Source organism: Arachis ipaensis, chromosome B9 (assembly GCF_059453495.1).
Source record: "Arachis ipaensis isolate K30076 ecotype BB chromosome B9, ASM5945349v1, whole genome shotgun sequence".
NCBI classification, from domain to species: Eukaryota; Viridiplantae; Streptophyta; class Magnoliopsida; order Fabales; family Fabaceae; genus Arachis; species Arachis ipaensis.
Window position 1 is genome coordinate 85,876,583 of NC_142444.1, and position 14,063 is coordinate 85,890,645.

The following is a 14,063-nucleotide window of genomic DNA, read 5'->3' on the forward strand; positions in this document are numbered from 1 at the left end:
ACCCTTAATCACGTAAGGTTTATTATTTGGACGACCCAGTGCACTTGCTGGTTAGTTGTGCGGAGATCTGAAAAGTGTGAATCACGATTTTCGTGCACCAAGTTTTTGGCGCCGTTGCCGGGGATTGTTCAAGTTTGGACAACTGATGGTTCATCTTGTTGCTTAGATTGGGTAATTTTATTTTATGTTTAAACTTTTTATTTTTTATTTTTTGAAAAATTAAAAAATAATAATAAAATGTTCTTCAGAATTTTTAAGAATGAATTCTAGAGCTTCATGAGATATGGTGAAACCTGGCTGGCTGTTAAGCCATGTCTAATCTTTTGGACCGAGGTTTCCACCTTCCATTGTAAAAAGGACATGCTTATATGTGTTATGTTAAAGCTTGGCTGGCCACTTGGCCATGTCTAATTCTTTTGGACCGGAGCTTTAGAATCACATTGCATGAGCTTTGGGATTCTCAATTATAATTCTATGCTAAAGCCTGGCTGGCCATTGGCCATGTCTAATTCTTTTGGACTAGAGCTTTAGACTAACATTACATGAATCCTGGAATTCTTATTAAAAATTTTGAATTTCTTTATTTTCCTTTTCTAAAATAATTTTTGAAAAATACAAAATAAAAAAATTAATAAATCATAAAAAACCAAAAATTTTGTGTTCTTGTTTGAGTCTAGTGTCAAATTTTAAGTTTGGTGTCAATTGTATGCTTTTAAATTTTCAAAAATATATGCATTGTGTTCTTGTTTGTTCTTCAAGTTGTTCTTGATGATTCTCTGTGTTTAATCTTGTAACTTTCTTGTTGTGTGTCTTTTCTTGTTTTTCTTGTGCATTTTCAAATTATTAGTGTCTAAAGTTTAAAAATTTCTAAGTTGTGTGTCTTGCATGTCTTTCTTTTCTTAAAAATTTTCAAAAATATGTTCTTGATGTTCATCATGATCTTCAAAGTGTTCTTGGTGTTCATCTTGACATTCAAAGTGTTATTGCATGTATTATTTGTTTTGATCTTAATTTCTTATGTTTTGTGTCATTGTTGTGTTTTTCTCTTTCTTCATTAATTCAAAAAAAAAATAAAAAATAAGATCTTTCCCTTATTTCACTCATAAATTTCAAAATTTTGGGTTGACTTAGTCAAAAATTTTTTAAAATTTAGTTGTTTCTTGTTAGTCAAGCCAAAATTTCAATTTAAAAATTCTATCTTTTCAAATCTTTTTCAAAATCAAATCTTTTTCATTTTTCTTTCATGTTTTTCGAAAATTCTTCAAAAAAAAATTTCAAAATCTTTTTCTTATTTTTATTTCATATTTTCAAAATTATTGCTAACAATTAGTATTTTGATTTAAAAATTTCAAGTTGTTACTTGCCTATTAAGAAAGGTTCAATCTTTAAATTCTAGAATCATATCTTTTGGTTTCTTGTTAGTCAAGTAATCAACTTTAATTTTCAAAATCAAATCTTTCTAAATTTCTTTTTCAAATCTTTTTCAAAATAAATTTCAATCATATCTTTTTCAAAACTTAATTTCAAAATCTTTTTCTAACTTCTTATCTTTTCAAAATTGATTTTCAAATCTTTTTCAATTAACTACTTGACTTTTTGTTTGATTTAAAAGTTTACTATTTCTTATCCTTTTCAAAACCACCTAACTACTTTTCTCTCTCTCTTATTTTCGAAAATCACTAACCTCTGTTTCAAAATTCTTTTTAATTAACTAATTATTTTAAATTCTAATCTTATTTTATTTTCCTTCTTAAATTCGAATTCTAACTAATAATTAAAATAAAAACAAAAATATTTTTATTTTCTTTTGAATTAATTTTCGAATACTCTCTCTCTCTCATCTCTTTCTATTTATTTATTTATTTACTAACACTTCTCTTCTTCTTATAATTCGAACCCTCTCCCTCTCTCTGTGTTCGAATTCTTCTTCTCCCTTCTTCATTCTATTTCTTCTATTCTTCTACTCACATAAAGGAATCTCTATACTGTGACATAGAGGATTCCTATTCTTTTCTATTCTCTTCTTTTTCATATGAGCAGGAACAAGGATAAGAACATTCTTGTTGAAGCTAATCCTGAACCTGAAAGGACTCTGAAGAGGAAACTAAGAGAAGCTAAAGCACAAAACTCTAGAGAGGACCTTACAGAAATTTTTGAAAAGAAGAAGTTATGGCAGCCGAAAATAACAACAATGGTGGAGATGCAAGGAAGATGCTTGGTGACTTTACTGCACCCACTTCTGACTTCTATGGAAGAAGCATCTCAATTCCTGCAATTGGAGCAAACAACTTTGATCTTAAGCCTCAATTAGTTTCTCTAATGCAACAGAATTGCAAGTTTCATGGACTTCCATTGGAAGATCCTCATCAGTTTTTAGCTGAATTCTTGCAAATCTGTGACACTATTAAGACTAATGGGGTTAATCCTGAGGTCTACAGGCTTATGCTTTTCCCCTTTGCTGTAAGAAACAGAGCTAGGATGTGGTTGGACTCACAACCTAAAGAAAGCCTGAACTCTTGGGAAAAGTTGGTCAATGCTTTCTTGGCCAAATTTTTTCCACCTCAAAAGTTGAGCAAGCTTAGAGTGGAAGTCCAAACCTTCAGACAGAAGGAAGGTGAATCCCTCTATGAAGCTTGGGAAAGATACAAGCAATTGATCAGAAGTTGTCCTTTTGACATGCTTTTAGAATGGAGCATCCTATGTATATTCTATGATGGTCAATCTGAATTGTCCAAGATGTCCTTGGATCACTCTGCTGGTGGATCTCTTCATCTGAAGAAGACACCTGCAGAATCCCAGGAACTCATTGAAATGGTTGCAAATAACCAGTTCATGTACACTTCTGAAAGAAATCCTATGAATAATGGGACAACTCAGAAGAAAGGAATTCTTGAGATTGATACTCTGAATACCATATTGGCTCAGAATAAAATATTGACTCAGCAAGTTAATATGATTTTTTAGAATTTGACTGGAATGCAAGCTGCATCCGGCAGTGCTAAAGAAGCCTCCTCTAAAGGAAAAGCTTATGACCCTGAGAATCCTGCAATGGGAGAGGTGAATTACATGGGAGAACCCTATGAAAACACCTATAATTCTTCATGGAGGAATCATCCTAATTTCTCATGGAAGGATCAGTAGAAGCCTAATCAAAGCTTCAATAATAACAATGGTGGGAGAAATAGGTTTACCAATAGCAAGCCTTTTCCATCATCTACTGAGTATCAAACAGAGAATTCTAAGCAGAGCCTCTCTGACTTAGCAACCATAATCTCTAATCTAAGAAAGACCACTCACAGTTTCATGACTGAAACAAGGTCCTCCATTAGAAATTTAGAGGCACAAGTGGGTTAGTTGAGTAAAAGAGTTACTGAAATCCCTCCTAGTACTCTCCCAAGCAATACAAAAGAGAATCCAAAAAGAGAGTGCAAGGCCATCAACACGTCCAACATGGCCGAACCTGTAGAGGAGGGAAAGGCAATGATTTCCATTGAGGAAGACCTCAATGGACGTCCACTGGCCACTAAGGAGTTCCCTAATGAGGAACCAAAAGAATCTGAGGCTCATACAGAGACCATAGAGATTCTACTGAACTTACTGTTGCCATTCATGATCTCGGATGAGTATTCTTTCTCTGAAGAGGATGAAGATATTACTGAAGAGCAAGTTGCTCAGTATCTAGGAGCAATCATGAAGCTGAATGCCAAGTTATTTGGTAATGAGACTTGAGAGGATGAACCTCCATTGCTCATCAATGAACTAAATACACTGGCTCAACAGAAATTACCTCAGAAGAAACTGGATCCCGAAAAGTTCTTAATACCTTGTACCATAGGCACCATGACCTTTAAGAAGGCTCTGTGTGACCTTGGTTTAAGTATAAACCTCATGCCACTCTCTGTAATGGAGAAACTAGGGATCTTTGAGATACAATCTGTAAGAATCTCACTAGAGATGGCAGACAATTCAAGAAAACAGGCTTATGGACTTGTAGAGGATGTCTTAGTGAAGGTTGAAGGCTTTTACCTCCCTGCTAACTTCATAATCCTAGACACTGGGAAGGATGAGGATGAATCCATCATCCTTGGAAGACCCTTCCTAGCCACAGCAAGAGCTGTGATTGATGTGGACAGAGGAGAGTTAGTCCTTCAATTGAATGAGGACTACCTTGTGTTTAAGGCTCAAGGATCTTCTTCTGTAACCATGGAGAGGAAGCATGAAAAGCTTCTCTCAATACAGAGCCCCCACACTCAACTTCTAGGTTTGGTGTTGGGAGGCCACCATTAAGCTCTGAGTCTCTTTGAAGCTCTTTAAGAGCTCACTGTCAAGCTATTGACATTAAAGAAGCGCTTGTTGGGTGGCAACCCAATGTTATTTAACTATATTTATTTATATTCCATTATCATTTTATGTTTTCTTTAGGTTGATGATCATGTGAAGTCATAAAAACAACTGCAGAATTAAAGCAAAATCTAAAACATCATCAAAAATAGCACACCCTGGAGGAGAGGTGATAAACCCCGATTTTGTGGTTTATCTTGTGATTAATTTCGGTGGTTTTATCAACTTTTCTCACATTTATTCAATGAAATAGCATTTTTTTGTAATTCTCCCTTGATTTGTGCTTAAATGTGAAAACATGCTTTTTAGGCCTTAAAATAGCTAAATTTAACTCACTGTAACTCCATTTGATGCCTTGATATGTTTGTTGAGTGATTTTAGGTTCATAAGGCAAGTATTGGATAGAAGAAGTGAGGAGAAAAGCATGCAAAGTGGGAGAACTCATGAAGAAATGAAGGTACCGTAAAGCTATCAAGTCTGACCTCTTCGCACTCAATCGACCATAACGTGAGCTACAGATGTCCAAATGAGGCGTAGTTGCGTTTGAAAGCTAACATCCGGGGCTTCAAAATGATGTAAAATTTGCTATATGTTGCTTTGCGTTCAGGGGCACACACGCGCCATGTACGCATGCATGCCGATGCTGCACATGGCCCATTAAAAGTGAAATCGTGACCAGCGATTTGTAGGTCATTTTGGGCCCAATCCAACTCATTTCTAATGCTATTGAACCCAAGGATTGAGGGGGAAATGAACCAAGTAGTCATAGTTTAGTTTTCATCATGTTTTAGGGTAGAATTCTAGAGAGAGAGGCTCTCTCCTCTCTCTAGATTTAGGATAGCAATTAGGGTAAAGTTAGGTTAATCACTCTCAAATTTCTCTTTCAATTCTTGTTTTGATTTTAATTCTCATTATATTTTAGTGTTCTATTGTCTTAATCTTCTTAGTTTCTCTTGTTAATTTCTTATTTTGCTCTCCTTTATGTTGATGAACCATTGTTGGATCTTAATTTTCTGTAATGCAATTTTATGTTTCCATGCTCTTTTATTGCTTATTTTAGTTGTTATTATCGATTTCTTGCTTGTGGTAGTTATGGGTTTCATTAATTCTAGCATTTTATGATGTTTACTTTCCTTGCACTCTAGGTGTTTGTTAAAATTTTTCCTTTAGTTTTTGAGTAGTTCTCTTGACTCTTGGCCTATGCTAAGGGAATTGAGTGACCTTGAGTCATTGGGTCTCAATGAATTGGTGATTTGAGAACCCTTGGTGATCAATTTGATACTCATTGACACCAACCCACTACTAATCTAATTAGTAGATAGGTTGGAACTTATGGGTTGATGTGATCAAAGCCATTTGACGTACTTCAAGTCTAGGAGTAGATATTACGTACTTAAGACTTTGGAAGTAGACTTAATGAGCTTGGTTCCTCATAATTGTCAATATATAGTTTGTAGACAAGGATGGTGATCTCAATTACCTATGTCTAGCCAAGAGTTCTTTTCCATCTCTTTTGTTAGTTCATTGTTTATTTACTTTTCTTGCCATTTATTTTCTTGCCAAAACCCAAAATTAAAACCTCTTACCCCTTTATAGCCAATAATTGAGCACTTCATTGCAATTCCTTGTGAGACGACCCGGAATTCAAATACTTCGGTTAATTTTCATTTGGGATTTGTTACATGTGACAACTCAAATTTTTTATTAAAATGACTATTGTTGGTTTAGAAACTACATTGCAACGAGAATTTATTTGAAAAATTCTATACCACACAAAAGTCCGATCATCAAAATGGCACCGTTGCGGGGGAGTTGCAATGGTGTTACATTATTGGCTATTGTAAATATTGTGAATATGTTTGCCTTTTGCTTATTTGTTAGTTTTTGTTAGGCTTAGGACTTGTTGCTTATTTTTGTAGCTTTTGTTTTTATTTGCTATTATGAATTCTCATCCTCACTTTGGCTATGAGTTTGGTTCAAATTATGTTGTAGGAAATGGGAACTATAATGACAATATGCATCAAGGATGGAACAATCAAAGGTGGGAGGAGCCCCAAAGGAGTGATCACCCTTCTTGGCAACAACCTCCTCCGGATTCTTATAGGTATAATCCTAATCCTAATGCATATCAATCTAATGGATGTGGTGACCCTTATTGTAATTGTCAACAACCACCACCATATGCCTATGAACCACCCCCTCAACATGGTTTTGAACCACCTTACTCACAAGCCCCCTACCACCAAACACCTCATTATGATCCTAATCCTTATCCACCATACCAACCACCTTATGAACCATATGAACCATACATAGAACCACCAATTCCAACACAATTACTCTCAAGAACCACCTCAATATACACCACCTCCATACCCTTACCAAGATGACCAACTTCCAATTATAAAACTTTCCTCCCAAACAATGAACCTTCTTTTTCCACACCACCTCCAATGGATGATTCTCTCCAAGAATGTGTTAGCTCTTACATTCGAAGGCAAGAAGAGAACCAAAAGGAGTTTAAGGAGCTAGAAGCCAAGATGGCTATCCTAGCGGAAGCCGTTAACAATATGGTCTCCTCCTGCCTAAGCCTATGCGATCAAGGAACTCCCGTTGTTGAATATGGAAAAGCAATTAAGGAGCATAGTGAGGGAGTGAGCTTAGAGCTTCAAGGTGAAGAAGAGGAGTTGAAGCAAGAATTGTCACAAGGGGAGGAAGTTAAGACAATTGAGCCAGAAGGAGTGGTTGAAAACATAGGAGATGTTGGAAGTCCATGGGAATGTAGAATTAGAGAGTCCTCTTCCAAGATGCTTGATGTTGATGTTGAGGAGGGTGTACAACCTCCAAGGCATATCATGGTGGAAAACTTTGAAGAGGTTGATCAAGAGATGGATTCAATCATTGAGGAGTTCCTATCTACAATTGAATCCTCTCCAATTGGGCTCGAAATTGAGATCAAAGAAGATGATGCACAACCTCCCATGCCCTTAGTAAGCAATGAAGAAGAGATTGAATTGGAAGGAAGCTACCAAGAGGAAGAGGTTGAAATTGAAGAAGCTTGCCAAGAGGTGGAGGTAGTCAAGAAAGAGCACAAGGGAGTAGACCTCGCATTGTCCAAGTGTGGAGAGGTCCCCCTTCCTAAGTCACCATCCTACACAACATTCAAGTGGGTAAAATTTTTATCCTTAAGCTTTACTTTCTCACTTGAATATGGTTTTCTTGAAAATGATAGTCAACTTAGAGCTCTTTGTGGAGTTAAGAGTAGGAGAGAGTTGTGTAGTGGTTGGAAACATCACTCTAAGTTCATGATGGTTGCATGCTCGAAGTTGAATGGCAATGGTTGGTGTAAAACCAAATTGCATGGGTCTAGGAGAATGTTTGGGTGCTCAATTGAGAATTCTATGGTCATGCCACCCAATTGGAATCATGATGATCAATTTGAAGATGGGTGTCAAAACAAAGTGTGGGATCCCGGATCGCACAAGAAGAATCAAATTTGGGAGCCCATGGTTTGTGTGGAACTCCATCAAGGCTTGGAGTTATCATCTTTGAAGACTAGAGCTTATTGGAGATTCAAGCATTGGTGGACGTTCAAGGATAGCTTCAAGCACAAGCCGCCTTAAGAGGAGCTCCCCATAAGTCCAACTTAAGGACAATAAACAAAAGTGCTAGGTGGGAGACACCCCACCATGGTAATATCTTTTCATTTTCTCTTTTGTAAATATTGTTAGCATTAGTTTAAATTCATATTTAGAGTAGTTTATTGAGTTTATTTGGTAGTTTGATATGTTAAATAAGGTTTTAATGTGTTTTGCGTAGCTGTTTGGAGGTTTAGAATGCTTGGTTTGGTGCAAGAACTTGAAAAAAATTTTTGAAAAATAGAGCACCAACCCGCGCGTGCGCGCGCCTCAGGCATTTTCGACCATCCACGTGAACGCGCCACGTACGCGTACGCGTGGATGCAAAAAAATCCCACCCCCATCCTAAAACCAGAGAGTCATGCCCAGTTTGTGCCTATTCTGTAACTGCAACCCACGCGCAAGCGTGCATGACGCGTACGCGTCGATCGCCATCTTCACATCTGCGCGTAAGCGTACACGGTGCGTTCGCGTCCTTTGGCCAAATTGCGCATTGGCGCGGAAGCGTGTGTGACGCGTCTGCATCGGAAAAAAAAATTTCTTCCAATTTCTTTTATTGCATTTGCTTATTTTCATTTATTGCATTTTAATTTTGTTTTTTATAACTTGTTCTTATTTTCTTTTCTAAGTTTCTTATTTTAATAATGGTGTTGGATTCTTATATTCAATTGTTGAGAATTTCTTGGTTAATCTTGATGCTTTGTGACTTGTTTGACATTAATTGTAATATTTGCTCTACATACAAGATTAGTGCTTTAGTCCTTCCTGACTCATGACCCCTTGTTTTTATACCTCATCATCAGTGAGTTAGGATGGGACCAAATGCTCTCATGCTTATCACTAATCTTGTTTGTGTCAATTATTCATTAAACTTGATGCAACATGCTCTTCATGTCATGTACTTATGCTTTGACTTTACCCTTGCATCAAGTATTAGTTAATATGCCTTTGCTTGAATTATTTTCTCACTTATATGTTGTAGCTACCATGTATTTGAGAACCATACTTTTATTTGGCATTAGCCCCTGCCTATGTTCTTATTGCTTTCATATCTTTGTTGTAGGCTTAAGTTTCTTTCTTTTTCTCTCTTTTGAGGTTGGCCACCAAGAAGGAAAGGAATGGAAAAGCTTCAAATGGGGCAACAAACAAGTTCACCCGCACAACCTTTTGAAGGAGCTCATCAATTGTAGCAACCCATCCACATTGTTCTTCTTTGCATGCACTGAGGACGGTGCAAATTTCTAAGTGTGGGGAGGTCGTCCGACCGATCTCCATGGGTAACAATTTCCTTTTTCAACACCAATTCTTGATTTTCTTTGCTAGTTAGCTGTTGCATTGCATGATAGGTTGCATGTTATTAGAATTTGTACATACCTTACCACTTCTTTTTATGTTAGGACTACTTGGTTAGGGTGATGATTTCTTTTCCAAGAAAAAATGTTTTTAGGGTACCCTACCAATTTGAAAAAAAAAAATTTTTTTGTGAACTTGCTTGAAGAATTTATTTTGGAACATGGTTTTTGAGCTAAGAACACAAGCATGTGAGTTTTGAGCCTAATTGTGTGGTTACATCTTATAACCACTTATTTTCTATTTTTGTGTGTATCATTCTCTTTCTATGATTGTAATCTGTGATTTGTTTGATTCTTTATGCCCATTATTCCATGTATACATGCATTTATATGATTGAGGCCATCATTTCATTTAGCTCACTTACCCAAATAGCCTACCCTTCATCAACCATTGTTAGCCAATTTTGAGCCTAATTAATCCCTTTTGTTCTTAATGTTAGCACATCACTACCCCTAAGTAAAAAATAATAAATGTCCCTTAATTTGGATCTTTGATTATCTTAGGCTAGTGAGGGTATATATCATTTGCGTATGGGAAACTTGGGACATTGGTTGAGGTAAAAGTGTAATTTTTATTTTTGTTAAAAATATTGGGAATTGGGTACATATTCATGCACCATATGTAAAACCATATGCATTGATATGTTTGTATATACTTTAGAAAAAAAATGATAAAGAAAAAAAATAATATATATAGAAAAAGAAATAAAAAGGAGACAAAAATACCCCAAAGTAAAGTTCAATAAAAATCAATGCATATGGAATGTGAATTAAAGAGAATGCATGAGTATGTGAAAAAGTGGGAATCATGGGTAGCTAGGCATTGTATTAGAATTGTATAGGTTGTTATATGTGTTAGGTGAGAGCTTAGGCTAATCAAAGATACAAATTTCAAGCTCACTTGACCATATGCATCCCTACCTTTACCCTAGCCCCATTACAACCTATGAACAAGCCCTTATAATGAGTGTATGCATGCATTGAATAATTGTTGATTGTTAGATGAAAAACAAATCATAGAAAGCATGATTAGAAGAGAATTGAGTGATCGACCCCATACACTAGAGCGACTAGAGCGGATACACATCCGGTGAGGGTTCGATACTCAATTCCTTGTTCCCGACTTTCATGAGCTCTTTTCTTGTAAGTATATTTGAACTTCATTTTGATATTTGAATTAGTAGGATTCATGAATCATCATATGATCTTAGCCCTACTTGCTTATATATGTTCTTGGAGATTGATTTACTTTTAACCAAGTAGGTAGAATCATTTTGCAGTTAGTTACATGCATGTAGATAGGTTTATATAGTTTATTTGCATTGAATAAATGTTCATACCCCTTTCTTGTCCTTCTTTATTCTTAGCATGAGGACATGCTTGGTTTAAGTGTGGGGAGATTAGATAAACCCCGATTTTGTGGTTTATCTTGTGCTTAATTTGGGTGGTTTTATCAACTTTTCTCACATTTATTCAATGAAATAGCATGGTTTTGTAATTCTCCCTTGATTTCTGCTTAAATGTGAAAACATGCTTTTTAGGCCTTAAAATAGCTAAGTTTAACTCACTTTAATTCCATTTGATACCTTGATATATTTTTTGAGTGATTTCAGGTTTATAAGGCAAGTATTTGATGGAAGAAGTGAGGAGAAAAGCATGCAAAGTGGGAGAACTCATGAAGAAATGAAGGAACCGTAAAGCTGTCAAGCCTGACCTCTTCGCACTCAATCGACCATAACTTGAGCTACAGAGATCCAAATGAGGCGGTTTTAGTTGTGTTGGAAAGCTAACATCCGGGGCTTCGAAATGATGTAAAAATTTGCCATATATTGCTTCGCGTTCAGGGGCGCGCACGTGCCATGTATGCGTGCGCGCCGATGCTGCACATGGCCCATTAAAAGTGAAATTGTGACCAGCGATTTGTAGCTCATTTTGGGCCCAATCCAACTCATTTTTGATGTTATTGAACCCAAGGATTGAGAGGGGAATGAACCAAGTAGTCATAGTTTAGTTTTCATCATGTTTTAGGGTAGAATTCTAGAGAGAGAGGCTCTCTCCTCTCTCTAGATTTAGGATAGCAATTAGGGTAAAGTTAGGTTAATCACTCTCAAATTTCTCTTTCAATTCTTATTTTGATTTTAATTCTCATTATATTTTAGTGTTCTATTGTCTTAATCTTCTTAGTTTCTCTTGTTAATTTCTTATTTTGCTCTCCTTTATGTTGATGAACCATTATTGGATCTTAATTTTCTCTAATGCAATTTTATGTTTCCATGATCTTTTATTGCTTATCTTAGTTGTTATTATTGATTTCTTGCTTGTGGTAGTTATGGGTTTCATTAATTCTAAAATTTTGTGATGTTTACTTTCCTTGCACTCTAGGTGTTTGTTAAAATGTTTCCTTTAGTTTTTGAGTAGTTCTCTTGAGTCTTGGCCTAGGCTAAGGGAATTGAGTGACCTGGAGTCATTGGGTCTCAATGAATTGGTGATTTGAGAACCCTTGGTGATCAATTTGATACTCATTGACACCAACCCACTACTAATCTAATTAGTAGATAGGTTGGAATTATGGGTTGATGTGATCAAAGCCATTTGATGTAATTCAAGTCTAGGAGTAGATATTACGTACTTAAGACTTTTGGAAGTAGACTTAATGAGCTTGGTTCCTCATAATTGTCAATATATGGTTTGTAGACAAGGATGGTGATCCAAATTACCTATGTCTAGCCAAGAGTTCTTTTCCATCTCCTTTGTTAGTTCATTGTTCATTTACTTTTCTTGCCATTTTTTTTCTTGCCAAAACACAAAATTAAAACCGCTTACCCCTTTATAGCCAATAATTGAGCACTTTATTGCAATTCCTTGTGAGACGACCCGGAGTTCAAATACTTCGATTAATTTTTATTTGGGGTTTGTTACATGTGACAACTCAAAATTTTTATTGAAAGGACTATTGTTAGTTTAGAAACTATATTGCAACGAGAATTTATTTGAGAAATTCTATACCACAGAAAAGTCCGATCATCAAAAGGCTTACTGGCGTTTAAACACCAGTAAGGATAGCAGAATGGGCATTAAGCCTGGCAGCATTCTAGGCATTAAATGCCAGAATGGGTAGCACTCTTGGTGTTTAATGCCAAAAAAGGTTGTCTGGCATCTGGCTGGCGTTAAACGCCAGAAATGGTAGACAGACTGGCGTTTAACGCCAGAAAGGGGCAGTAGACTGGTGTTTAACACCAGGAAAGGTAGCAGAGTTGGTGTTTAACGCCAGAATTGGCACACGGAGGGCGTTTGATCGCCAGAATGGTGCAGGGAGCAGAATTCTATGACACCTCAGGATCTGTGGACCCCACAGGATCCCCACCTACCCCACCTCTTCTTCTCTCCTCTTCACACCTTTCCATAACACTCTTCCCCAAATATCGTTGACCAATCCCATCAATAACTCTTCCCCAAATACCCTTCACCCAACAAATCCTACCCTCTTCCTTATATCCTCTTCACCACTCACATCCATCCATCATAAACCCAACCTACCTCACCATTCAAATTCAAACCATTTCCCTCCCAAACCCACCCCTTCATGACCGAATTCCCTCTCTCTCCTACCCTATAAATACCCCTCCTCACTACCTTCATGTTCACACATCACAAACACCTCTTTCTCCCTTGGCCGAAACCATCACCCCCTCCATCTCCTCCATTTCTTCTTCTTCTACTCCTTTCTTTCTTCTTTTGCTCGAGGACAAGCAAACCTTTTAAGTTTGGTGTGGAAAAATCTCTGCTTTTCTATTTTTCCATAACCATTAATGGCACCTAAGGCCGGAGAAACCTCTAGAAAGAGGAAAGGAAAGGCAATTGCTTTCACCTCCGAGTCATGGGAGATGGAAAGATTCATCTCAAAGGTCCATCAAGACCATTTCTATGAAGTTGTGGGCAAGAAAAAAGTGATTCCCGAAGTCCCCTTCATGCTCAAAAAGGGTGAATATCCGGAGATCCGACGTGAGACTCAAAGAAGAGGTTAGAAAGCTCTCACCAACCCAATCCAACAAGTCGGAATCTTAATTGTTCAAGAGTTCTATGCCAATGCATGGATCACTAAGAACCATGATCAAAGTATGAACCTGAACCCAAAGAATTGGCTCACAATGGTTCGGGGGAATTACTTGGATTTCAGTCCGAAAAATTTGAGGTTGGCATTTAATTTTCCAATGATGAGAGGAGATCCTCATCCTTTCACTAGAAGGGTCAACTTTGATCAAAGGTTGGACCAAGTCCTTAGGGACATTTGTGTGGAAAGAGCTCAATGGAAGAGAGACTCAAGAGGCAAGCCGATTCAACTAAGAAGGCTTGACCTCAAGCCCGTGGCTAGGGGATGATTGGAGTTCATCCAACGCTCTATCATTCCTACTAGCAACTGGTCTGAAGATACAATAGACCGGGCTATCATGATCCATAGTATCATGATTGGAGAGGAAGTAGAAGTTCATGAGATCATACCTCTAGAACTCTACAAGGTAGCGGACAAGCCCTCCACTTTGGCAAGGTTAGCCTTCCCTCATCTCATCTGTAACCTATGCAATTCAGCTGGAATTGTCATAGAGGAAGACATCCTCATTGAAGGAGACAAGCCCATCACTAAGAAGAGGATGGAGCAAACAAGAGAGCCCACTCATGGACCTCAACAAGAGCATGAGAAAATTCCTCATCAAGAAATCCCTGAGATGCCTCA

The 14,063-nt window shown here is 37.1% G+C and overlaps 1 non-coding gene across 1 annotated transcript; it reads right to left on the minus strand.

Annotated features, from left to right (window-relative positions):
• Positions 1-2,574: 2,574 nt before the first annotated feature.
• Positions 2,575-2,682, minus strand: LOC148545313 (small nucleolar RNA R71). The gene has a single exon (XR_015900777.1). It is a non-coding gene; the product is annotated as a small nucleolar RNA R71 (small nucleolar RNA).
• Positions 2,683-14,063: the final 11,381 nt, after the last annotated feature.